The following is a 27,620-nucleotide window of genomic DNA, read 5'->3' as shown; positions in this document are numbered from 1 at the left end:
TCTCCTTAGCAGAGTGGAATACCTCACATACAACGAGCACCAGACTGCACAGGCTAAGCCCTTCGCAGCAACTCGGACCTGCGGCCGAACTGCATCGACACGAAGCGTCCTTTCTGTGTCGGTTGTGGTTGGGAGTTGCTTTCACGAATGCTTATTCAGTGGTAATTAAAATGGTTGACAATTCTGTATTTGATGTCTGCGGCCGTGAGGAGAACATTGACCACCTATTGCGCCACTGTCCTCAATTTGAAGCACAAAGACAATATGTCACATTCACAAAATTATATTATCATCTTCTGACTGAACAGAATACTATAGAACACCTGTCATCGACGCAGAAGGCAGTGAAGGTATTTTTGTGCTTTCTGAGAACGTCTGGCTGGTGCGAGCGCTTTGGACTCTTGAGGGCTGTCCGTGCAGACCTCTCTGTACATGTCTGCCTCCTCTTCTCATTATATTCCCTTTCTCCCTTCCTTCAGCGTAACGTAACCAACCGCACTCTCGACTGGTTAACATCCCTGCCTTCCTTACACACACACACATATATATATATATATATATATATATATATATATATATATATATATATATATATATATATATATATATATATATATATATATTGCGCCATATAAGTAAAATAGTGCTCCTACTATTCGACTTCAAAGATAACGAAACTCTCTTTTGCATAAATTCTGTTTTTCTCGCGCCGCAGTTCATACTCTCCACGAATGAGGCTTTTTACAACATTTTACAAGCGCAAGATTTCTGACGTATAATGTTGAGTCCACAATTTGTTAGGTAACATATAGATGAGCCAGACAGAAGATCTGATGGAATGAAATTGCTAAAAAAAGGTTCTCAATCACATGCAACCCTCTCCAAAGTTTATACTAACTTGTGTCACGAGCACCCAACAACAGACGGGTCCATTAGGCGCATGCCATTTTCTTTGGCGCTTCAGTTATGTGCCAGATGTAAGGGTGTCACGTTCCAAATATTGTACGGCGAAGTGTTCCTTCGCACGTTGCTTGAAACTGGACCAGTGTGAGCATGATTCGAAACAGACGGAAGAAAGTCTGGGAGCACAAAAATATATGTTGTCGACGCGCACCTACGTGCGAGAGAGAGACAGAGAGAGAGAGAGTAAGAGAGAGAAGGTGGGTGGGTGGGGTGAGTAAAGGCAGGGAGTTTAATTGTAAGAGTTTCCGGTTTGCTACCCTACACTGGGGAGCGTAAGGAGAAATAAATGACGGAATAAATAGCGGAAAGACAAAGCAAAGGCCCGAAAGAAAAAGATAGTGGAGCTGCGGAAAGTCACACGTATTTCACGTCATCAGGAGGGCCATATCACATAATAGTTTTTCGTCATCACCCGCATTGACGATAATAAACTCAGTGCAGAAGGCTTTATTTGCGCTTCTGAGGTTTCTGATGCCTACAGGCCATCGTGGTAGACCTTAAGAACGCTGCCCACTCAGCTCTATAGTATACGTGGTCTGTGCTCATGACCCTTTCTCTCTCTCCCCTACCCTTCTCTTTTTCTTTTTATGCTCCATTCTCTCCCCCCCCCCCTCCACGTAGGGTAGCCAACCGGAACTATATCTCTGGCTAACCTCCCTACCTTTATACGCATCCTCTCTCTCTCTTTCTCTCTCTCTATCTCTCTTTATTTTTCATAATAACTTCTCATTTCATTCTACTTAACACTGTTGATAGCTGGGCTACAGTTGGTACGGATGCAGTGATACAAACTGCGCGACAGGGCGGGATACAAGGAAAGAAGGGCACGGACGAGCGCAGATTTACAACTGAGTTTGCGGGGAAAAAAACACGATAACATTACATATGTGTACTGCCATAGAGTCCGGTCATTGATCATCACAGTTACATAGACGAAAGCATAACGAAGCAAACATGAGTCGATTGCGCTCGTCAGTCCCAGTCCTTGTGTCCCATCTTGTCGCGCAGTTTGTATCAATGAAACCTTCTACTTTCCTGCATTCGTTCCCTTGCACTGTACTCCAGTGTAAGTAGCAGGCCAGAGACACACTCCTACGTCCAACCTTGCCGTTTTTCCTGTCATTAAGCATTTTCTCTCTCTCTCTCTCTCTCTCTCTCTCTCTCTCTCTCTCTCTCTCTCTCGTATTCAGTTAAGTGACGTTCTCAACTAGCGCGCTATAAAATAAATGCGTATTCCGCTGAAAGTCCATTGAAAAATATTAGCAGGCCTTGTGAGTACACGCGTGTTTTCATAAGCTGCAAGAACTGTGTAAAACTTCATATAAGAACAATCAAATCAAATAGGGTAATGGAAAGAATATTAAGATGATCCCCCAAAAAACAATATCAGATCATATTTTCTTGCCCGGAGCTTGAAACGCATGCTATTTGTGGGTGATAGATACGTCCTGTAGGAAAAAGTGGAAGCGCATTCTAATTTACAATTAAAATTACTAATGCTGCTCGACCCCTCATTGTCATAACCGCGTTTTAATCGCAATCCGCGCTCTGATGCCATTTGCAGTTGTTCCTGAACCACTTGTCATCTAAAGCTTAGCGACCACCCTCAGTCGATCTCGGCGTCTCTGCCTTCACCAAGCTGCACAAGAACACCGGGTTGCACTGTTCAACAAACACCTCTCTTTTATCTATCACTTTTGTCTATCACTCTATCACTCTGTCACTTTTATCTATCACTCTCTTGTATCTACTGTCACTTTTCTCTGTCCATATTGCAACCAACCGTTTTGAAAAACCCCACAGCGAAAGTAACCAAAATCTCTTATTCCGTTAAATAAATAGTTCACTACGCCATGCCAATCAACCATACGCCCATACGCTCAAATTCTGTTCCTGGCCATTACCTCATTTGTCCGTATACAAGGACAATGGTCACAACCAACGTATACACTTAAGGCAGCCAGAGCACTAGTTCTCTTCCTGTAGTCTAGGTCTACGGGCCTGCCAGATAGGGTGTGATAGTGACGTGCGCAGCCTCAAAATTTTGTGTGCCAATTCCAGTGTCACTACTCATCTTTTTCCCTTCTTATACTTTCCAACCCTCGTTCCTTTGCCGCCGGCACAAGGTAGCAAACCGGGCTCTCTTTGTTTATTCTTAACCTCACTGTCCTTGCTTTACTTTTTTTCTATCTCTCTTTCTGTAAAAGAGAATCGTTTTGCGACTAAATGTACATTCGTCTTTGTAATAAGTTCCTTAGCAGAACTAATCTCAGCATTTAGTGCATCGCGACTACTCCTTGGAGGAGTAAACGTTTTGTCCAGAGGTGTCGCCGTGTTCTGCGCTAATTGTGCACGCTCTCACAATCAGCCAACCTTTTTGAAACTGATTGTGCCCGTTCCGTCTTATTCACCTTGTTGCAGGCTCTGAACAACATGACGGATCCATGGTCCGCCTTCACCATTTGGTTTCTGACTGGCCCGTCCCGTCTTGAGGTAAGCGATAACGGGAATCGTGTCAGCGATGCGTGCAATAGTTGCTCTATTGGCGCCAAAGGACAAGGATATATATATGTTACCGGAACATTATACTATGGAATGTTGTGATGAGCAAAATGCATGCGCTTTCCGGTAGAAAAGAGAAAGTACAATGTAATGGGCTAATCAAGCTTGCCTCTTGCTAATCTACACAGCGGCAACCGTTAGCAGCTGTCCGAGGAGGAGGACACGCTGTATGTCGGCTGCACTTGATACAGAGTGGTCCTGATGCCGAGTCCATAGCTGTGTTCCGCGCCGCGGTTCACTTACGTTATCGGCTGGAATGTGCTCTATTACAAATGAATGTACGGATGGAATTACGGAGCATTCGACCGCGTAATCTCTCTGCCTGCATGCTAACTTACAATTGTTCAATTTAGGCGTACAGTTTGACAGCGAAAGCTGACGTTGGTGCCACGTACAGTCCCAGTTGATAGCTTTCATTATTATTTCCGAACGTATATACAATTGATAGACAGTACACGAAAGAGAGAAGGAAGCTGTCAACTGCCACTGGAAGTGGCACGACACTCCCCTACTCTTAATGAAGGAGGGCATCGAAATTTGGAAATGAAATATATAGGAACGTATCTTCTGATTAAGAAGAAAACAACGTTCCGGAAAAGAAACACAAAATAAAGACAAAAATAGGTGGGGGGGGGGGGCGTTGTCGTGTAGTTTGTGTCATTCTGCGCATCCATATGCCATACCGAGAATTGTGCATCAGCCTTATCTACTGTTCTGCCAATTTCGTAGTGAATCGACGCGGTTAAATGGCATATCGTTTAGACGAGAGAGTCGAAGTCGATGTCAAATCCGTCGCCGTAATAGGACAAGCGTTATTGAAGATCGCATGATATTATCTTGCGCAGGACCAGACCGCGATTGTGGCCTTTTACGTTTGCTTAGCAAGGAGTGTTACCGAGCTAGTTGATAATCCATAATGCTATGCAGCAGCTTCTCTCTGTCCATTTTGTCAGTCACTCATCCGCCGGTGCGCTCTGTACTACTGCCGAGATCAGCGGCTCTTTTCGCTGCTAACGTGCATCACGTAGCACACTACGGAGAAGTTTCAAGCTCTAGCTCTCCAACATGGCTACCGCTCGCCTTAGTGGAACGGGTTTTTTGCCAGGGGTAGAATGCGTTCGTGGCATTTATTCGCGTGGGTTTCCATGCGATCGGTCAAAGCTCAAACACTTTCAAGCCACGTTCGTCGCTTTTAGTTCCGGTCCGTTTACATGTATTGTCATACGAATAAATGAATTTATTAATTGAAAAATTCACTTATCGATATCGTACTGATACACCTCGCGCATTATATTGCACATTGCCTTCAAACCTTCGCAAAATTAACTGTCATGCAATTACCTAATATATTCACCCCGAGCATATATATGATGTCGGATGCACGCGGAACTTTATGAGAGAGACTTGATCACTTTATCATCGCAACCTTTCGAGAAAATTCACATCAATTTGATGTAGGCCCTTTCGCTGTCACATACGACGAAACCCAATCATGAAGTGCGTTTCGAATATCGCGCAATAGCAGATTTGATATTCCACACTGCAGGATCAATGTGGCAATTCGCTCCATGACGTTACACATTCATATATGTGTTTATTTAAAGAAAATAAGTTTTTACCGTATAAAACATTAGTAGATGGTAAGTCCACGTTGAATGATATGCTGCTTGCTTGTAACAGCGGCATGCAAAAAAACAATACATTTTTGCTTTTGCATCGCACCAGTCAGTAATAAGAAGCTGTTTTCAGATCTCAGAGGAATGTAACTGCGTGTATTACGCATTGTCTTAAATATACTTTGTTTTTATTCAGCCTTTCAAAGTTGAAGTCTGTGTCTAGACCAATTATATAAACCGACGTTTTGCCACCAGAAATAGTAACCTCGGTCCTGTAACAAAACAAAAGGAAAAAGAAAAAAAAACTAATCGCAACTTCTTTTCGCATCCATCTCGACGGTGCACACTTCTGCGCCGTGTCTATATATACCCCTGTTACACGGGCACTTTAACGGCCGTTAAGGAAAACGGCAGTTGGCCTTAACGGCCGTGAGGCGGAGTTACACGGCAGCGCGAGCGCCGTTGGAAATCCAACGGCGATTGAAATCAACGGAGCTCGCCGGTCTCCGTTGCGCCGCCGCTTCCGTCCGTTTCGTCGTGCAGTAGACAAGATGGCAGCCCCCAGCAGCAACGTGTCCGCGCTGCAGGTGAGCGCGCCGGCGCAAAAGCGCTTTGCTCGTAGTGCGCAACCAGGAGAAGCAAATCGGGTGGACAATCACGGTCGCAATCATAAGGTGGCCGGCTAACCACCATTCCGCGGCTGTTCTGGGGTGCGCGTCGCAAAGTCGTACCACCTTCAACACTGCACCTGCTGAATCGCGCAGACGGTCACTCGCGGTACGAAAGAAAAAAGGATATGCACAGTGAAGCTGCGGTTAGTACAAGCGATGAAACGTGAAATGGGACGCTTCACCACGTTGAAACCACAACAACCGCAGCCATTTTGCAACGCCATGGATCGGATTGGATCGGCTAATTGAGCTTCTTCGCTAGTTTTGCAAACAACTTTTGCAAATAGTTAAAGAAACACATTGTACAGCATGTAGCGCAGAAAATAATTGGAGGAACAAATTTTTTTTAGAGTTGGCGAGGTAAAAAGTTCAAGAGTCACGTGATCAATCGTCGAAACGGAAGTGAACCGACTGAGCATGGAAAGTGCCGAGTGAGCGCTGCCACCACCGTTCCGTTCCCACTGCCGTTACGGCGTTCAACTACCGTTTGCGTTAACGGCCGTTGCAATAGCCCGTGTAACAGGGGTATAAGTGTCGGCAGTTTCCAATAACGTAACTGGCGTTTACAAAACCAAACCGGCCTTTTCTTTCTCTTTCGACATCGGGCAAAACTAGCCAAAGCGTTCGATGCCGGTGAAGCCTTTGTGCTCCTGTCAGCCGTTCGCTGTAATCTGTTGCGTGACAGGCGCCGCAGTTCCTGAAAGCTGCAAGTTTCGATCGTTTCGCTTTTTCAGTGTCCACGCCCCCTAGTCTCCCGATAAGGTGGCTTGTTTTCCGTTTCTGTTCTTCCGTTGGCGCTCTCTTCTAGCGTTATTTCTTTTTTATCCTGATTTGACCGTAGTAATGTTTGTCGACGAAAATCGATCGCACACTATGGGGTGTCTTTTCTTTTCATTCTTTCTCTTTCTTTTTTTACTCATGAAAAGAAGCCAATAAGGTACGCATACAAGCACTGCCACAGGCTCACTTGTCCCTTATTGTTTTTAATGCGAAAGCATTATATGCCCCCTTGAGCTAAAATCCGTGTTAGTCAGCGCGACCGAAAGATGGTACCGAAAATGGCTGACGGCGCGAAGAGTAAAAACATGTCAAAAATGCCCGCATTGACGGGAGATTTCTCACGGAGGTTCCTGTAAACAAAGTAAATTAATGTATCTAAAAAGAAAATTTGGTACATATCGGTCTGGGTGGGAATCGAACTCGGGCCTCCAGGGTTCTGTCTGGCCGAAGGTGTGTCTAGTGTGTGCGCCATTGCACACGTCACGTCTCAGCTATCTGGCTGACCAAACGTGTGACCTAGTGCTTGCGTTAAATTAATCGACGTAGCCAATGGGAAGGAGGCGGTGCCACGTCGTGAATATATAAAATGAGCGCGTTCATGACGTTGCAAGGTCTACAAGCGGCATAATTTGCTTTCGCATTCCCCACACGTAAGCAGTCTTAGGTGTCCCTACCGAATTAAGTCTTTTCTTTTTTTTAGAGGGAAATGAAAATGGGTGGCGGAGGGGGCGGGGCGGCTTCCACCTATGCTTTCTTTAAACGCTAGTCAACAGAGCATGTTTCCACGACCTTTTCGAAAACACTTGATGACAGTAAGTTCAGCGTAAGTGATGTTACGGAATTTGGTTTCAGTCTCATTAGTGAAGTGACAACGATGTGCCACCTCTTAGAACGAGGTCGTAGGTTAAATTCGTGGACACAGCATCCGCGATTCCTATGGGAGCGGGGCTTAATATAACTCGTTTACTGATCAGTAGACGACCGTTAATGAACCGCTGGTGGTCGAAAACAACCCGAAGCCTTCCACTACAGTGTCTTTCATAGCCCAATTTTGGTACTGTGGCTTTAAATCCTATGAAAAAAAGGAGTGCATTCGTATACAAGAACCAGTTTATTCCACAAAACCAACGCTTTTTTTTTTTTTTGCTACGGACGAAAAAAAGTGTAGACACATACCCGCGCTTATGTGTATGCCTATTCTTTTTTTATTGGTCCGTGTAATGCAGAGCTTTGTTTTTCATATATATATACAAACTCGCCGATCAGCTTCTCAGCAATCAGATCAGCAAATCTCAGCTTTCGTGAACGCCGAGTATGATGCTTAAAAACTCTGATTTCATCGCGGCAAAGTTAGCGCAAGGCCCATAGAAGCGTTTTTGATGCGTTATAGTTTCCAGCTGCGAATCGTTCAGCAAACCAACCATTCCATATTTATTAATATACTAATCGATTGTTACTCTTGTAAAATTTCACCATCGCGCGCGCGCGCGCGTGTGTGTGCGCGCGCGTGTGTGTGCGTGTGCGTGCGTGCGTGTGCGTGTGCGTGCGTGCGTGTGCGTGTGCGTGTGCGCGTGCGTGCGTGTGCGTGTGTGTGCGTGCGTGTGCGTGTGTGTGCGTGCGTGCGCGTGCGTGCGCGTGCGTGTGCGTGCGTGCGCGTGCGTGCGCGTGCGTGCGTGCGTGTGTGCGTGCGTGCGTGCGTGCGCGTGTGTGCGTGCGTGCGTGCGTGTGTGTGCGTGCGTGCGTGTGTGTGTGTGCGCGCGTGTGCGTGCGTGTGCGTGTGTGTGCGTGCGTGTGCGTGCGTGTGCGTGTGCGTGCATGTGCGTGCGTGCGTGTGTGAGTGAGTGAGTGAGTGAGTGAGTGAGTGAGTGAGTGAGTGAGTGAGTGAGTGAGTGAGTGAGTGAGTGCGCGCGCGCCAGAAATAAAGGTGAACAAATTCTAATTTTCCTTAATGTAGAATGTTATTTCGGCTTTCTGGCGTTAAGAAAAGATACATGAGTACTATTAAAAGAAGCAAAGAGTCGTAGAAAGCCTTAGCCACCCCCAAGAAGAGTGACAGTCGGCCTAATCAGAACCACTTCGACAGCGCAAGGCCTGTGCCAACGCCTCCTGGATAGCACAATGCATGTGCACTTTGATCCACGACGCCATGCTACCTTTCCCGACTACAATTGAATCTAACGTGAATGCTCCCAAGTAAGCAGCCGTGACTTTGACGTCACCGCCTTCATCACGCTGCGCTTGGCAATGGAAATTTTCGTCCAAGTGGCACGACTTCATAAAGCAGGGTGCACAGGCCTGCTATCTAGGAGGCGTTGCCACACTGCTTTATGACGTCATGCTGCTATAGGCCCGAAATTTCCACTTCCAAGCCTGGCGTGACGGAAACGATGACGTCAAAATAATCACGGCTTACTCGAGAGCATCTTTACTAGGTTTTATGGCAGTCGGGCGAGGCAGCATGATACTTCACGTCTGAGCGCGCTGGCGTTGTGCTATCTAGGAAGCATAGACCGAACACAGGGTAGGGATAAGTGAATATTGTAATGTGTAAGCATTAATGTGTAAGCATTAATGTGTAAGTACCGCAGCAAAATCCGTTCGTCCCGCGACACCTTATATCTGCAAAATAAACGCTCCAGTTAAGAAATGATATTGGTATAATAGCGTAATTGTAGATGATTGTTAGCGTTAGAAAAAATTTCTGAGCGGGAGCCGAACCATGGACCGCAGCGTGGCAGACAGATGTCTGTGTGAGCCACGCAGAAAAAAAATTGTTACCTCACCGTCTCCGCGTCAAGGTTGTAATGAAAAGCAAGATTAAGAAAGAAGAAAAAAAAAGCTGTAGTGTGGGGAAAAAAATGCGATTGTGACGCATCAACTGATGCGGCTTCGGGTCAGTTGATACGATATATCTACAAAATAAATGTATAATTGGTCAAGTTAGCACATGTAATCGTCATAGCGTGGTAATAGTAGATTATTCGTGGCGATTGGTAGACATGCATAAGCCAGCTAAGTACGTAAGCAAAAGCGAAGTATCAGCCGAGGCAAAGAATCCTTGCAGATTTGCAGACGATTATCAGAATTTCTGGAGCATTTTTTGCCGTTGATGGCGGCATTTTCTGGCATTACGACATATTGTAATCAGTTTTTTTAGCGCGTTATAAGCAAACGCTCCAACATCAGAAAGAAGTCATAACAGCTACCGCGGCAAAAAAAATTATTTCGTGTTATATAGAAAGCCATTTGTAACTGATTCTTCACTGTGCGGAGTCTCAGTCTATGACAAGACATTGGGCAACGGTAAAGGACCTTACTCGCGTACCACTAACCAAAAATTCAATTCTGCGTGAAATCAGACGGACATCACGACAGCACTAGAGGTTGTGAAGAAATGGTGCAAAGCCAGAACACGAGACAGTGGCACTCAAACGAAAACTAAAAAAGAAAAGATTGTCCAGTCTCGGTGCAATAAAGGTCTCGGTGCAATTCCTTCCTCCTTGCGCAGTTTGAAATATCAACAGTCGTCGACCTCATCGAGACTTGCCTCTCTATCCTTGCCTCTGGTCATGTCCATGTATACAAAAAGAAATAAAAGGAATCTTTCTGAGAATGATTCCGCCCACTTACCATTCGTCACGAAGGGAAGGCCAACTCTCTAACCACGCCGCGAACAGAATCAACGCCAGCAAGAAAGAAATCGAAGTATTCCACCGAGTTTCGTGGGCGAGAAAAGCAAGTTCGCCGTTGTTCTAGTCCTTCTTCCTCCGCACGCGCCGTTTTTCGTCCCGTCTGGGAAAGCAGCGATCGCTATTGCTTTCGGAAACAAGCGGCACATCCTTTCCCCCCCTCGGCAGGCACCAAGACCGGCAGGAACAGCAGCGCCCCTGGCCTACAACTGTGCTCCTCACGTTTGCCGCCGGCGCAGCGATAGCATAGTGAGGCGCCACCGACGTCGGCTTCCACCACCTCTTCGCCGCGTAGCGCGATTGAGACGGCCGAAGACGCAAATCTGATACTCCACAACTGTCGCCGCCTGGCCAGCTGTCTGTGTGCTCGCCGCACAGACCCGGTGTGTTGTCCCCGCTGATCGCGTCGCGTACTCCGCGCGACGTCTCGCCGCGCGGATGAACCCTGTGGTGTCACGCTGAACGGCAAGCGGCATTAGAGAAGACGCCGCCCGAAGAATATTCCGTATCGTCCTGGAGAAGAGACGAGGAAGAAAAAAGAGAAAAGAGAACGGCATATTAATAACGTGAGTTTTGCATTTCATCGCTTCAGTTTCTTTTTTTTTTTTCCGGCTTGACAAGGGGGCGTGTACTGCGGTTGTTGTACCTCTCGCCATAGCCAGTAAACGGTAAATTTTGCGGTGCTCTTAGTGCCCAAGCTACTTTTATAACCGGCGTATGAAAATCTGGTCTTACGCCAAAAAAAATATGTTCGTGACCTAGATCGGTTTGGTATAGTCGGTACCAGGGAATCGTGAACGTGAAGGGGTTGGCGAGTGCGGCGAACAGCTCATGCGAGCGAAACGTTTTGTGAAATCCGCCCTTTATTCTCGAGGCAACAGACGAATGAGACGCCGTTTACATTACGATACTTTAACCTCAGCAGTCTTTCGGTATCAAAACACTAATAAACGTAGGAAAGTAAGATATTCTGCTTACCTTTCGTTGAGGCAGATTGTCAAGGTAATATTGCGTTTATGAGGGTCGGTATTAAGCTTAGCTACTGTTACCTTCTTGTGCGTTGTTTTTATTTAATTGCACAATACGATAAGTCAACGCGTCGTGTTCCTTGGTTGTGTTTTGATCTGTTAAATTTTAATTAATTCCTTAACTTTCTTAAATTTTTAAATTTCTGCTTCGTACTAGTACACGATTGCCATCTAGCATAGTGGGTTGTGCTACTTCACCTGGAACCAACAAACTTATCAAGAAGCCTAACCTTGGCGTGCTACAGTGATGCTCTCTCGGTCATAATTATAGCGCGAAAGTATTTAGACCTTCAAAAAAGCATGACTTGCTGGGCTAATCGTTACTTCATTCTTGACGCAAGAAAGACAGAACATTAAGGAGGTACTGAGAAGCGCCGCACTTTGAGCAGCACTGCGGGCTGCTCCCACCTGGGTACCGGGAGGCCTATAGCCTCACCGCCGCAGAAGCGCGAAAAGAAAAAAAAGATTCGACACCAAGGAAAGAGCTTTGTCCGTTTCCATTTCTGTTGCATTATATTTGGCGCTGTTTAATTGCCTGAAGGTTGAAGCAAGCCTTGCTCCGTCTACACGTGCGCGGCCTCCCGCCCACCGTCCAGCTCTTGCGTTACGCCGCGGTGTGCGTCGTCGTTCCGTCGTCGTGCTACCGCCGTGCTTTCGTTGTCACGATTTCGTCGTCGTGCCCCAGTTGTGATCGTTTTCGTGCGGCCCTCCTCATTGCATCTAATTGGGGCAGCTTGCACAAGTTGGAAGAAATTTCGCGCGATGTCGGGGGCGGTTGTGGGAGATGAATTATCGAATGTCGCAGCCAGTTCACGGCTATAATTTTCGTCTTGCCACGCGATGTTACGGATTGAAAAAGAACAGCTGCCTTGCCATGAGTGCTGTCTCTGTGGAAATAATTTGGCTGATACTCTTTCCAGCAGCGGGTAAATACCACGCGGAATTTTTTTTACGTGAGATGCAGGGGAAGGGAAAGAAAGGCAGAAGTTGACAAGATTCTGTTTATTTCTCTACTCTACATGTGTGGAAGACCCGAGGGAAAAAATGAAATGCTACGCCTTGTGTCGAAATTTTAAATCAAAATTATGTGGGCACGAGTCAGGCTATTGAGCATGTGTACTGACTCAGCAGCTCTTTGTTCCGTGTAGTCGGTCTTCGGGGTGTCCGGCTGCTTTCGGTCGACTGTTACCTAATCCGCTTCTTATATTCCATGGTAGTTGCACTTGGACAGACACACAAGTACACTGCAACGAATATCAGTGTTTTTTCAGTATACGTCGTAAGTGTTTCAATGATTCTGATCGCGTTACTCTCAACCGGTCAGGGCCGAATTTTCTCGTTAAACGTCACGCCCTCTCGACCGCGTGACATTCCTTGCCAACCTACCGACAAGTCGTAACGTCTCCTCACTGCAAAACACTACTATAGCTGATTTTACAGAAAATATACCACACTGTCAGTTAATGTATTCCTTAACAGTGTTTTTCTTTTTCTTGTTGTTGTTGTTGTTGTTAGGGGTGGTGTTCTCTTTTCACAGTAATGGTTACTAGTTCAGATGAGCCCGCGCGGGTCATGTACGCTTTGGAAAACACAGAGCGCCTGCTTCTGTGGACATAAATTTTCGTAACGCGAACGGCACCACATAATCATCCCGGTTGCTCATATAACCCACTGACTGAAAAAAACAGTAATTCTACAGGAGCGCAGTTTAATTATTCAAGGCACGCTGAAACTGCTGTATGCAAAGCACAAAACATGGCACGGCAGAAGCGAGCATCGCAGTTGGCGTCGTTCCCCTTAAAAGTGGCGTGCAGGGCAGTACGACCAAGGAAGGAAGTCGAAGGTAATGTCCTTTTAATGAGATAACTTTGCGTGGCTGCGCCATCCCTTCATGTGCGCCCATTAAAGAATTCACCTAAAACCCTGAAAGTGAGCTGCACGCCGGGGGAGAGACGCTCCCGGCGCCGCGTTCATTGCCGCGTCGTTCGCAAAGCGCTAGTTCCAGCTAACGCGTCGCGAATGTCCTCTTTCGACGTCAGTTTAATGACATAACGGCGCATCAATTCAAACTATTCCGAAATAGTTTAGCAAAGCCCGATTGTCGTTCAAGATGTCTGGAAATATTCGTGCGTTCGCCCCCCGCACCCTCCCGCCCCCAAGTTTGCTCCTTTTATTTCGCGAATCTGGGCAAGGAAGACGACGCGATTGTGAGGCGCATGTATTCCCTGTGGTTCAGGGAATGTTTTCGGATAATTGCGCCAGCGTCGCTCCGAACTAATACGGGGGGGGCCGCGCGGCTCGAAACTGTTTGGAAGCGGGGAGAAGGAAATTACACCGCCTCCCGCTCGACAATATTTATTTTTGCACTTTTTTGCTGTACTTATAGGTTCCGGCGGCCAAGGAAGGGTTGCCATCTGGCCATCTTTTTTATCTTGCTTATAGCTATCCAACGCGCGGCGGCGGCGTTGACGGATATTGGCGGCGTCCCTTTTCTCGTTTCCTGGAGTTCCTCTTGCACGACTCTGATATTGTTGCCGTGTTATCTCCCGTAGTCTGCGCTCCGCTTATAGGAGCGGATCACTGTCTCAATGGTGCGTCATGAGGACAGTATCGATGACGAGACGTTTGACTCTAATGGTTAGGTTCGAGTTGTCGGGAGTCCCAACTCAAGGACCAAAGCTGAAGCATTCATACTGCGATCCTTATCTGTGCACTTTTGTGCTTTTTGTGCTTTTCTAGACCACCGCTTAATGAAGTTTTCGCGTGATATGCGAAAGTAAAGACTTCATTGGCCATCCCCGTCCCTCCCCGGTTTTCAGTTTACATAACCAAAGGACTTGTCCTTGGCGCAGCGTTCGGTAACCGTATCGCCTTGTGCATATTTGTTTGTGGCCAAATAAACTCAATTAGTAGTCGGCGCTCGTGTTTGTCCTTCTCTTATCATTCCTTCGAATGTTTTTACTTTTCCTTCAGCACATCAGGGCTTCGCTCTGCAGAAATCCATACCATAACTATAAAAGCTATCTCGCCGAATGGACAACGTATAGCAATATATAGCCCTCAACCTAAATGAACAAATCCAACGAAGGCACCACTGTTCTGCGTAGTCAGACAATAGGTCCCCACATAATACATGTACATGTAATGTCGGCTAATGGGTGTTTCTAAAGAACGTATACCTCCGAACGGAATAGCGCATAATATTGAACGCCTCTTTGACTTTCATATTTCTTATCATAGGGCCACTCCATTCTTATAACACTGGGTATATTCCATTGGTGATGTACTCTTGGACAATCTCCGGAATGGCCATGTGCAACTGGGAAACAGAGTATAGAAACCCTAAACATATTTCGATATGTGCCGTACTTTTATGGGCCATACGCCTGCCATTGAAATTCTTCCCTCAACGGGCATCATACAGGGCCTTCATTCGTCTGTTAAAGCTAACAGCTGCAGGCGACGAGGTCGTGGGCGTGTCATCCTCTATACTGCTGCTACCTTGCTACCTCAAACAAGCTTCGCACTTTAACATTTATACATTTAAAAGCACTTAAACAGTTCATTGTGTCGGCGTGTTTTTTCTTTCTTTCTTACTGTTCCATACTTAATATTTCTATTTTATTCCCATGATCAAATAGAGCTGTTTACGAAGGCTTTGAAAAAATCTGCTCCACATTGCGCCATTAGCAACTGTGAGCACTGGTTGTTTTTCTTGTTGTTCCTTTAAATGTGCAGACTTTCGTCATTCCGAGATGGTGTTTCAGAAGTCTGTTTTATGGTAAAATACTAAGTTAAATCTTAGGGGAAACGTGGGCAGCTGGCGGACATTAACTTCGCCCAGGAAAGCGCCATAGTCACCAAATGCCATTATTCGGTAGGTTAGGTTAGGTCATTCTTAGTGGCGTGCGTAATCAGCGCGACAAAGACGTCTCCTAGTCTCCTACAGAATTCAAACGCTAGACGGCGCGCTGCACGAATCGGCGCAGTTCATATAGTCGCCCGCATTTGTAGTCGCCGAAATCTTCCGCGTTCGCTTTAAGGAAACACGGACGCGGTGGCAACGCGTAGGCTTCGTTTAGACACGTCTCGCCCAACTTGCAAGAGCTTAATTTCTTTGCCCACCCGGTTCCCCGACCTGCTCGCTACTTTGCCCTAAAGACTCCGTTTCCATCCCATTTGCTCCGCGCTTTCCTTCGGCCTCGCAACATTGCCCCAAAACAAATCGAGCCGTCGACGCGCCATCAGCGTGTTTTCGGATGCGAAAAAGAAAAAAAAAGAAAAACGTTGAAGCCAGTCATTTCTCCGCGTGCTCGTTGCACATCGTCGTCTTTCCGCCGTGTCGCAACTATGTTACCAGACTGAATTCGACCTCTTCCTTCCGTTCACCGAAACCGGAGGAGCAACCGCTGCTCGGTAACTGCGAGACGCGTGCCCGGGCAGTCGCAGCATTCGCCGCGGGGCTTATAATGATTCCGACTGCAACGGCCGGGTCTGGAAGCTCGGGCACAGATCGGCCGTGGCGTGCCCTCCGGTGTAACGCAGTGAGCGACGCTCTAGCGCGCCGTTCCGCACTCGCCACCGTTGCTGCAGTCCGCTGTGCGCTACGCGGCCGGCGTGGTATAGCGCGGCCGCTAATGGTCGCACTTCCTCCTGAATTCCCTTCTTCCTCCTCGACCGCTCCCTGTACCGCAGGCTTAGCCGGGGCTTCCCGCTGTAGGGGCGAGAGAAGGGCAGAGAGGAGCGGTCGGACGCTGCATTCCCGCGCTCTGGCGCGCCCACGACGTGCGCACGTGTGCTTCCCAATCCGAGAACTGTGCAGCGATGGTGCAGCTCCACCGATGTGGAGTCGGCAGATTAGAGCACGCTTTCAGGAAGTGGTCTACCAGTTTACATAGTCGCCAGTGGCGTGATCAAAAAACCAGATCGGGTAAACTGTAACTTTACTTTTCTTCTGATGTTTCTTTGTTCTGTATCTTTCTGTGCATAATTTTTTTTATTTTCTTTTTTTTTTTGGGGGGGGGCAAATTGGCAAATTGGCAAATCCCATAGTAAGCAATGTCTTTTGAAATTCCTACACAAGGGGAAAAGGATATCAATATGAAAATATATTAAAAAAATAAAATCCCACCCAAGCACTTCTTGCGAGTTCTGAATGCGAAAACATTAATGCCCAAATGAACGCCGCTGTGCGCTCCTTCAATTTATGAACACCTAGTGGGCAAGCAATCGCGTTGAGACGCTTAGCGAACGTCTCCTAGATAGCCCAAGGCCAGTGCACTTCGATCCGTGACGTCATGCTACCTTGCCCGACTGCCATAGAATCTAATGGCGACGCTGCCGAGTAAGCCACGGTGAGTTTGACGTCACCGCTTTCGTCAAGCTGGGCTTGGCAATGGAAATTTGTGTCCAAACAGCATGCCATAGAGCTGAGTGCCCAGGCCAGGCACTGGTTTAGCCCAATGTGTAAGAGAGTCGGCTTCTGAGCGTGGGGGTCTTAAATTCGAAGCTCACAACCACCAATGTTTTAACACGGTAGCGTTAAGGACTCAGTGTCGCAGAAAGTCCAGCGTCGGCGGCGATGTGCGTATGAGAAAAATGACCATTCCACTCTGTGAAGATGGAATGGCAGCGAAAGCTGACGACAGTCAAAGCTCTCAAGCGGAAAGCAAAGTGCTTTCGCTGCCATTCCATCTTCAGAGTGGAATGGTTGTCATTTGTTAGTTTAGCATCGCAGGAACGTTTTTCGTCGGTGCTCGTTTCGCGCCGGCGCCGTGTTTACATTCTCGTTGCGGTTCCCTCAGGCGCTCCTCGTGAGGATGTTGTTCTTCGGGTGTACAGTCGCGATCTTTTTGAGCGTGAACACGGGAGCGCGTGGCTTTCCGTACTGTTAGCGCGGTTTAGCGGCAGAGCCGACGAACAGCGCGCATGCGCAGTGCGTCTGGTATGCGAAAATTTTACATTTGCGCGCAATGCGTCACGCAAGTACGCGCGTATCAGTTGCTACACGCGCACCGAAACCAGAAGCCATAGGCTTCAAGAGTGGTAATAATGTTGAACTTTACATTCCACACAATATATAAGTAAACTTGAAACTATGCTATTATTTGCCGGCGTTCTGAATATCATTGTTGGTGAGAAAATGTTCCAAAAGCCAGGGGAACTCATGCTTCAAAGTGTTGTTTACACTGGCTTTACTCAACAAAGTATAACAAAAACATAGACGTTTCGCCACCTATGCGGGTGGCATCGTCAGTACACAATGGCAACAAATGAGAAATACATCCTATTTATCTATGAAAGTGCCGTAAACATCCGGCAGGGGGCCACGGTTAGAGTTACATGAAGATTGATTACGACGGATGAACCATGATTCTACGAACTTTCTTGGGCCCCATCGGTGTTCCCGTGCTAGTGTGGTTACATTGTTAAAATCAAACATGTGTCCCTTTGATAAACAATGATCAACCAATTCTGTCTTGGCACGTGTAGCATGGGTGGCTTTCGTAGCATCTCTTAGATGTTCCTTGATACGGGTGCGACGTCGCCGCCCTGTCTCGCCAATGTAGCTGGCATCACAGTCCGAGCAGTTGACCTTGTAGACGACACCACTTTGTTCGTCCGGAGGTGTGCGGTCCTTTGGCTTCGGGAACACGTTTGCCAACGTGTACGAGGGTTTAAACACAGTTCGAACACCTAAATCTTGCGATAGCGGGAGTGTGCTGAGTTTTGACTCTCACCACCCTATAGAACACAAACATGCCGTGGTACGCACTCTCCTGTCTCGTTGCGATGCGCTCTCGTCAACGCAAACTTTGAGGGAGCAAGAATTAACGAATGTGGCCACTCTTTTGCATAAGCGGAGTTACCCTGAGCACTTTGTCAATGATACGCAGCGCCGCATGCAAAAACCTCGTGAGAGCAAGGCCGAAAGGCCACCTTCCTTTGTGTGCATTCCGTATGTCCGCGGTGTATCAGAAGCAGTGCGCAGGGCTTTACGGCCTTTAGGTGTTCGAACTGTGTTTAAACCCTCGTACACGTTGGCAAACGTGTTCCCGAAGCCAAAGGACCGCACACCTCCGGACGAACAAAGTGGTGTCGTCTACAAGGTCAACTGCTCGGACTGTGATGCCAGCTACATTGGCGAGACAGGGCGGCGACGTCGCACCCGTATCAAGGAACATCTAAGAGATGCTACGAAAGCCACCCATGCTACACGTGCCAAGACAGAATTGGTTGATCATTGTTTATCAAAGGGACACATGTTTGATTTTAACAATGTAACCACACTAGCACGGGAACACCGATGGGGCCCAAGAAAGTTCGTAGAATCATGGTTCATCCGTCGTAATCAATCTTCATGTAACTCTAACCGTGGCCCCCTGCCGGATGTTTACGGCACTTTCATAGATAAATAGGATGTATTTCTCATTTGTTGCCATTGTGTACTGACGATGCCACCCGCATAGGTGGCGAAACGTCTATGTTTTTGTTATACTTTGTTGAGTAAAGCCAGTGTAAACAACACTTTGAAGCATCATTGTTGGTCTGTGGCTAGTCTATTGCCAGGCATTCGTATTATACTTGTGGTATATATATTTGTTCACATTACCACATTTGTCAGAGCAGCTGTTGAACCTCAGTATGACCCGTGTCGTTAAGAGACGCTAGATATAGTCCAACATTCTCTCAAGGGATATTCTCTACGCACTACCGGTGCCCTGGTGCTGAGGCCGCTAAAGACGGTCACTAGGACTATCTAAGTGCTGAGCGAAAGGAGAGCCGCATTTTTGACACCCCTCATAAGCGTCGACCAAGGGCAACGACGGATGAAGAGGACGCGCTAGTGGCAGCTACAGTCGTGAAGAACCCGTTTGTCTGCGACGGAAGTGCGGGAGCTACTGGATGTGGACGCTTCTGTTAGCATGCGGCGACGCCTCAGGAGCGCTGGTCCACGAAGTTCTGTGGTTGCCGAAAATCCAGTCCTCACTGGTTCGAACAAGGTGCCACGACTGCAATTTGTCGAAGCGCATGCCTCGTAGATTTCCGATGACTGGGGTCGAGTGCTCTTCTCGGACGAGTGAACGTATTTAATACGTCAAAACCAACGCGTGCGAGTGCGGCGAGCAAGAGAGACATGCTAAGAAATTTTTTCTGAACGAACGTTTTTGTGTGAAGGACTGAATTTAAAATAATTTCTATGCAGTTACGAGCCAGCCCCACGTGTCCACACACTAGCGTGGACACGTGGGGCGCGGTGTCAATGTGTGGTCTCGAGCCTCTAAACCGCATGGAGGCACCCTTAATTCGCTGTAGTGAAATTTCGGACGACGCGCTCGTCTCTTACACCCACAACGCTTTCCCAGATGCTGATTTTGTGTTCCCGCAGCACCTTGCGCGGGTGCACACTGCGAAGGTTTAGAAAGAGCACCTAAAAACAAGTAGGGCCTATCTGCTCCGCTGACCGGCCAAGCGCGCTGACATGAACACCTGCGAAAATGTATGGGGGCTCATGAAAGCAGCCACGTTACGGCACCATACTTAGTCGGCGACCGCTGAGAGCTGTGGGTAGTTGGTTGCCAAGAGTTTGAGCATCATAAAGCAAATAACTGAATGCCTGCCGTGTATTCTTCAGTGCCGTCTAGAATGGCAGCATCGGTTACTGCAAAAGGGGATGTGACAAAAGATTAACGAAATTCAAACAGCGAATAATTGCAACTTGCAGCTGTTCCCTCTGTGTTTCAATATCTTCTGAAAAGTACAAAAAAAGTCAGACGTTTGTATTCCTTAGCCTGCTTCCTGCATTGTGTTACTAAAGGAACCCGCGAGAAAAGAAAAAGAAAACTAGGTAACGACTTCCAGGTAATTCGCGTAACACTAAGAATGGGGAACACATTTAAACTAGAAACAGCTCGATTGTTCTTAGTGTTAATTTGGTCACCGCCAAACAAACAAAACATCTAGCAGACAAGCGAGTGCTCCGATGACGTGATGCGAGCGAAGGGAAACTACTCTCGCCGCGCATGCGCACAGATATTGTGAGTCGCCGCTTAACTTCGGTGGTAGTATCGAAAGCCACGCGCTCCCGTGTTCACGCTCAAAAAGATTGCGACTGTACAAACTATACATTTCCGCCCCATCGATAACGCAGCTGTTCTTAGCTCCGATACCTCTCCTACTTACATACTGCGATAAACTTGACCTCACGCTATTTTTCACGATATGTTACAGGGCTATTTTCACGGCAACAAAAAGAACGAGAAGGCTCGCCTTCGTGCATAGCGTTAGCCGCCAGCGTTTCCAGGAAAACATTACGGTTATAAGCTGCAGTTGCCGGGAAACGTGAGAAACAGTCGGGGATATCTGAATGCTATCGCGTTCCGCCCTTAAGGCGAAGCTTAAGCGTGCTCCACATTATTTTTCTTTCCTATTTATCTTGTTTTTTAATATATTAATTTCTTTGGATCAATTACCGAGGCGAAGTACGAACGCAGGCGAGAGCTTGCGCGCACAAAGAACGCGCTGATCCGAGAGCGAGGGTGATGTGCCTTTGCAGTGGTTTTCCCAACCCTCACGCAACACCTGGCATGGCAGCGGGCCAGCAGGTGTACCTTTTCGCCCGCTATGCTCTGTCGAGGTGCGCACGCGATGTGGCGTCACAGCCAATAGGAATTTAGGTTTCGTTTCGCTGCTACAGACGCCGGCTTTTTCGCTCAATGGGCCATTTGATGCTTACGCATAAAAAAATAAGCGAGTCACGCTGGTGCGGTCGGTGTCTCAAATAACCATTGTATTTAAACAGTCGAACAGGACTTCAGGATGAGTGAGGCATCTACATAGCTGTGTAAGACGTCAGAAGCAGAGCCTGGAATGTCCAAGTAGTATAGTCTTGCATGGAAGACTACGAATCACGGACTACGAGTCGCGAACCTCACAAAGAAACTGCTCGAGCCAGACAGTGAAAAAAAGAACAGCAACATCTGTGTTCTCGCGCCTCTTAGAGCGGAGCTTTTTTTTGCGTAACCTTCTCCCACACCACTTGCGCTTACACTGTTGTACTTCTGTGTGCATACATCTGTCATCACATCACCTTCGGCCTCATGAAATTGCTTCCTAGGCGTCTCACACTGTGCATCCGCCTGATTGAGTCTTTGCATTTCGGGACAGCTTGAGAACGGTGTGATGCATTTCGTGACATGAATGTTATGGCCCTTGCAATGCGTAAACATAAATGTTCATTGATATTACACGTTGCGTGGGACGAAAGCTAACGCAATTCTACGCATCGCCGTTGTATAGCGATTACTTGACGTTTCACTAAAGCTTCACTTAATATAGACTCCAACATGTTCGACGGATCTGAGTTGTATAGCAATTCAATAACCGTTTTACTAAAGCTTCGCTTCATATAATCTCCGACATGTGCGATGGATCTGCATAATAATCTGTTTTGTTTCGCACACTGTTTTCCTTGCCCCGATATGGCTATAGCCGACGTGTCCAAGCTCAAGACCTAATACTCTGCGCTTGCCGACCACAGCCACAGCTTCCACAGTGTTGCATACATTTAACGACAGGGAGTGCGGCAGCCGGAATTTGTCGGTCGCCTGCGCCCATTTTTCGCAACTTCGGGGCCAGAAAGGGTCTCGCGCAGGTCCGAGATATAATTGTTTAATCGTTGAGCGCTCCGTGTGTCGCCTGTTCAAAATTTTTTCATCAGGTGTCTCGCAAGAGCGAGAAGTCCCCCCTTTTTTTTCCTGCGTGCCTAATGAATGGTTAACCTTCGCTCGCAATTTAAAATGAGACGTCATGGTCAGGAAAAGCTTGACTTCGAGAATGTTTTAAATTTATGAAGCATTTTGCAGGAAGGGCTCTTATAATTTTCATCTGCGTTCGTGGCGTAACAGTAGTCGTAGTACATTACCCGGTAATATACCGTCTAACGAACAACTGAACTGAAAAACAATAGCACCTATGTATAATGTACTATAGTTCTATTGTTTATCAGTCAGCGTGAACGCGCATCGCTTTATGTCCACATCTGTTAATGCTTGTCGTGAGTCTGTATAATTCTAAATATGTGCGTATTAAGTCGCGTGGCATGTGCGTAGCCAGCCTCATTACTTTTGTTGCCGCCGACTCATTCTTCAACTGTGTAGTTAAACACTGGCAGCTTGTTTTCGCTTATTTTGTCACCCGTGAGGGCAAGTGTGCGGGCTGTGTGCTCTCAAATAGGAGTTTTTGTGAATACTTCTGTTCTTATTGTCTGTCTGGTTGGAACTGCACACTGTCCGGTAGTCTAGCAGTTAGATTGAGGTGCAGTAGTTAGGGCCCTAATTAGCGAGTAGTGACACAATTTGGTATACCAACCCTTCTTACCATATTATTTTTGGCCAACATATGATCGTACACCTTATATATCACTGTCATATTTTTACTTGCATGTATATTTTACGCACTTTACGGCGAATGCGTTTAGGCCATGAGCCGCATCATTAACATTGACTCCAACATCGACTACATCGTACCACTTTCTGGTGCTCTTAGACTTCCCCTGGTGCTTGCGCCATAAAACCCTATTAATAATCAGGTGCTCTAGTTGCTAATATTAGCACTCTTGAATCGCAGTTTAAGGCTAATCAAGCATAGGTTTTTCTTTGATTCTGAAGACGGTCGGGAACAGCAGTCACTGGTGTTCTAAATTGATACGAAAAAAAAAAACCTGATGTTACGTACTGTAGGTTACTCCAACATTTTGATTGCCCTCTTTCCTTCTTCCTCTCCTCCAAAATTCGCTTTCTTGAATTTTGGGCCGAAACTGCGGCGCCGATGACATCAGCAGGAGGTCGGATTTCTTCGCGTTTTCGCGTACCTACAGTGCATTTTTGTTCAGAAATAAACAATATATATTGCAGGATTTGCCAGGTTGGGTCATTGCGTACTTTCAAACGCAATATGTAAAATCGTTCTTTCATTAATGAGCATTTAAATGGCGTGAGAAAACAGAAGGCAAGGATGTTTACCAAAAATGTCTGGTTGGTTACCCTACGTTATGGAAGCGAAATGAAGAGATATAACGGGACGAAGGGACGAGAGGACACGGTGGATGTTGAACGTGTGCCGACGGTACCACGCCGCCAAAATGTGCTCGCACAAGCCAGTCGTTTTCAAAAAGCATAGCAGCGCCTTCACTGCTTGTTGCACCGATGACAGGGGTGGCGACTGTGTTCCAGTAGCGTCTGCAGATGCAGGGGACGTTCGTCCAGTCGCCGCAATGCATTGGACGTTGACTGTCCATATACGTCATATGAAAGACAGTGGTACAATAAGCGGTCAGGGTTTTCCTCGCAGCCGCAGCCATCACGCGCAGCGCTGTCGGTCATTACAAGTCACCGCCAAAGTCAATGAAGTCGCAAGGCACTAGTGCCATAACCTTAAGGTGGTGTTGCGATTAATACCTCGCTTTTCCGACCTGCCCACTCATAGTAAGACTGGCAAATAAGCGCCCCCGTAAGTTTAATTCACTAATCTGGCCTAACTTCACGCTTCTATTCAGTGACCCTCAGTTACGTCAGCTTTTCCACTGTGCAGAAACCAATGAGACCGCTGGACTAAGTTATGCTTACTGCCTGCGGAAATGGCCTCTGTGTATTGCGTTCAGCAATGGACGGAAGAAAGGCAGGAGTAACGCTAGCGCTACGGAGTTCGTGCTTTCTTGCGCTCACACCGGGACATATGGGCAGTTCTCCTGACGTCTACCATCCCCCTCATTTCACTTTTATATTGCACAGAGGTGGGGGGAGGGGGGGGGAGCGAGGGGGGGTTGACAGCAGTCATGCGAGACGCCTGCCACGCGGAGCAAAATGCGTGATTATGCGTGCCTTATCTTGCCATATTGCGGGGCTTCCTTGTTTTATTGGGTTACACTCGCTCCGTAATCTCGTATATAGCGCGCCGTCTCAGCTGCGAGAGAAACCAGACACGCGTGCTAAGTGCAAGACGCGCTCTCGTGAAGGGGGCGTGTTTATATAAAAACATACACGTGAGGCCACAAGTGTACGGCGCGGAACCCGCTGCGTAGCGTAAATGAGATGAGACTGCTTTTCTTGCGGGAAAAAAAAAGTGCTGTGAAAGGCAGCAACAGTTTGCGGTCAACGTATTGTGTTTATGATAGGCAGTAAGAATGCTCGCAGCGAGCCATAAATGCCAAGTGCTGTTGAGGAGTGATGCGTCTGCAGTAGTAAATTTTCAAAAAATGTGGGCAATGTGGAAATACCAGCGTAATGCAAGAAGGCTTTTTCCACAGCAGGTTATGATGGCCAGATGTTCAGAAGCGCGAACACTACATGATAAAAAAAAAGAACGTCGTTACTCGTTCCTTTCTTACAATATTAATCCTATCTGATTTGTGGTTCGAAAGCATGCAGACCGGCGGCCCTCCGGTGGAGGCGGACTGCCTTTGTTGATGCTGCATAGTCGTTGTCGTCTTTAGCCTATCCTAATTACTTCTGGGCGGAGAACACTCCCAGAGGTCTTATCTGTCCTGCGCAAGCCCAATCCGTGATATGTCTCCAAATTTTCCTATCTGAACACATCGCCTAGCCCTTCCCTGCCTTCGAGGTTTTTTGTTTTGTTTTGTTTTTAACTTCGATTGGCTGTCATGACGTTATTAAACACCGGTTATGTGTTTCTGCAGGCTGTATAATCTGTTGACCTCCAACTTTCTTTTTCGTGTCAGCTGGAATACAATCCACCGGTGATTGCATCTGTAATTTATACTGTCGTCTTTCTCTTAGGATTACTGGTATATCTTGTTTTATCGCTCGTCGCGTATTTAGGTTTGAATGTGTCGTTAATTACATATATTGGCATGCAGGTTATATATACACAGATGTTGTAAGTTTAGAAGGTCCCCTAGTAAGAATGTCAAGGGGACCCAGTGTTAAATAAGGTATGAAAGAATTAAGGCAGAGTAAGCAACCAAGGATCAAGCACTCAAGATACATGTATGTTATACATAGCGTAACAATGAATTGCAAATTAACACTTGATCGAATAGATCGAAAATAAACAAATATGTAAAATTAACATGTAATGCGAAGCCGTCAAGCATAAAGTACTTAGCAGTTGTTAGATACCGTTGAAATGCGTTACAAGCATTTCTTCAAGTTGCTTCTTCGACTCGCCAAGACTCGCTGCCATGTTTTCTTACTGGTAGAATTCAGCGATTGTGCACTTTTAAAAAATAACGATAACCCGCCGTTGATGACTTGGCAGTGCCTCCGACGTTGGAGGTAAACGTTTGCATCTTCGCCCATAATGTGAAGCAGCGACGCGACAGCTGGTACAATGTTATCCGCAGACGATATCGCACTGTTTCAAGTGGTATCGGTTGTAGTAAACATTCGCAGTTGCACTCGAGCAATATCCTCTCCAGTAGTAGTAGTAGTATAAGCATTATTTTGGCCGAGATGGAGTTTAGGCAGGAGAGGAGTGGGAGGGCCTGTCCTCTTCTTCCTTAGGCGGTGGCCAGGCCCTGCGCTTTGTCGGCGTCTTCGGCCATCTGGACGTGAAGACGCGTTTTTTTCAGTGGTACCCCTAGTCCGAGTCGTTCTCCCTTGTGTAGGGGGCGGTCGACGGGTAGCCATATAAATATAAATGAAATGTAAATGAACATGAATGAATAAAGCAATATGAATGGAATGCAAAAACTGAACTCAGCAAGTTTGAATAACATTTACTGACCCACAACGGCCGAAATACGAAGAAAGATTGAAATCTTTGACGTCGCACTGACACACCGACGCTGGGGTTTCAGCGCGAAGCTGAAACGTAACAGTATAACGTTCGTTTTTTTCTTCCAAGATTAAATCTCCTCCCGCGAAATTAGCGAAAGGTGATTTGAAACAAACTACATCGGATTCGTTTAAAATGATCTATTGTTTATCATTAATGCCCATTTAAATAATGCCATGTAGTTAAAATAACCCAGAGCCATCCACTACGATTCTCGTAGCTCACCATCGGAATTCTGAACCTGAAACCCCGTGAATTATATAATTAGCCTCAGAGGAAGATCGCACACATGCTGGCAAGCTGATGAAGATTCACGTCTGATTGTGTATAATCAGTGCTATAGATGCTGCTGTCCACTTCGACAACACATTGGTTTCTACGAGTATTCCAGCTTCACCAAGCTTTGGCACGTTCTTCCGGCTCTTGAATATGCGAGCCTCGCTGTTGTATTGTTTCCTATGTATATATATATACCAGTGCTTAATTTCTATAGTTTCGAGCAGTGGACCGGTCCGTCGGTGGGAACTACCAGAGTTATTCATACGATTTTATATATATATATATATATATATATATATATATATATATATATATATATATATATATATATATATATATATATATATATATATATATATATATATAATATAAAATCGTATGAATAACTCTGGTAGTTCCCACCGACGGACCGGTCCACTGCTCGAAACTATAGAAATTAAGCACTGGTGTCGTTTACCTTATAGCATCGTTCAACTTACGTTTAAAAGGTAGAAAAATTTCGTTTCTTTTTTTTCCCAGTTATATATAACCCCTTTCATTGCGTTTCTTTCCTTGGAGAAACCGATATCCAGACCCTTTCCCGCCCGTCATCTCTCCGCAACGGCTAAAGAGTTCTGATGACGAGAAAAATATGACGGCTTCGACCCCCCCGCCCCTCCCAGACTGCATTTTAGGGGTGAGAAATACAATAAAAATAGGCTCTGCAGTATCCAAGTTGGACGCAACTTTTAGAGCGACTCCAGCTGGGTTAAATTTATTCCGAGCTCCGTCCGCCGTGCACCGCGTGTGTGTGTGCGTCAAAAGCAGAGTATTGCCCAAGGACGCCACTAAAACAAAAAAAAAGAAGACTGAGTGTGGTAACCGTATCAAATTCTCTTCTGTCTTATAATGCAATCCTCTAACTCCTTCTCATTCCTGTAAGCGGTTTCCGGCCTCCCTAAACTTTATTAAACCACTGCGTCACTTCTGACAGCCAAGCCGTATATGTGTCGCTTGCAGAATTCGAGTCCCAGCTGGACGCCTTACGCTGGCGCTGGCAAAAAAAAAAAAAAGACGGAGGGGGGGGGGGGGGGAGGGCAGGAATCAAACGGTGTCCCAACGTGCTTTCCGCACCGGGCATCGCATGCGGAGCGCGCTCGCGCCAACACACGGTGCCGACAGAATCCACAGATTTACACTTCGCTTGGTTAGGCCTCAGCCAATCGGAAAAAATACGCCGAGGCGTTTTGCATTTAT

General features: G+C 46.7%; 1 protein-coding gene and 1 long non-coding RNA gene across 2 annotated transcripts in view; one reads left to right on the top strand and one right to left on the bottom strand.

Moving 5' to 3' along the window:
- The window catches only part of LOC135911324 (uncharacterized), a 716,391-nt gene extending 705,549 nt beyond the window's left edge, over nt 1-10,842 (bottom strand). The window contains exon 1 of the long non-coding RNA XR_010567271.2: nt 10,223-10,842. This is a non-coding gene — a long non-coding RNA (uncharacterized lncRNA). The remainder of the gene's footprint in view (nt 1-10,222) is intronic.
- LOC135911323 (ADAMTS-like protein 5) overlaps nt 1-27,620 on the top strand; it is a 114,542-nt gene that overhangs the window by 49,973 nt on the left and 36,949 nt on the right. The window contains exon 2 of the mRNA XM_065443550.2: nt 3,385-3,456. The gene's annotated coding sequence lies outside the window, so the exon portion shown is untranslated. The remainder of the gene's footprint in view (nt 1-3,384; nt 3,457-27,620) is intronic.

Source organism: Dermacentor albipictus, chromosome 1 (genome assembly GCF_038994185.2).
Source record: "Dermacentor albipictus isolate Rhodes 1998 colony chromosome 1, USDA_Dalb.pri_finalv2, whole genome shotgun sequence".
Classification (NCBI taxonomy): Eukaryota; Metazoa; Arthropoda; class Arachnida; order Ixodida; family Ixodidae; genus Dermacentor; species Dermacentor albipictus.
Note: the sequence above shows the minus strand (reverse complement) of the source record. Positions and strands in the feature narration are given on the sequence as shown.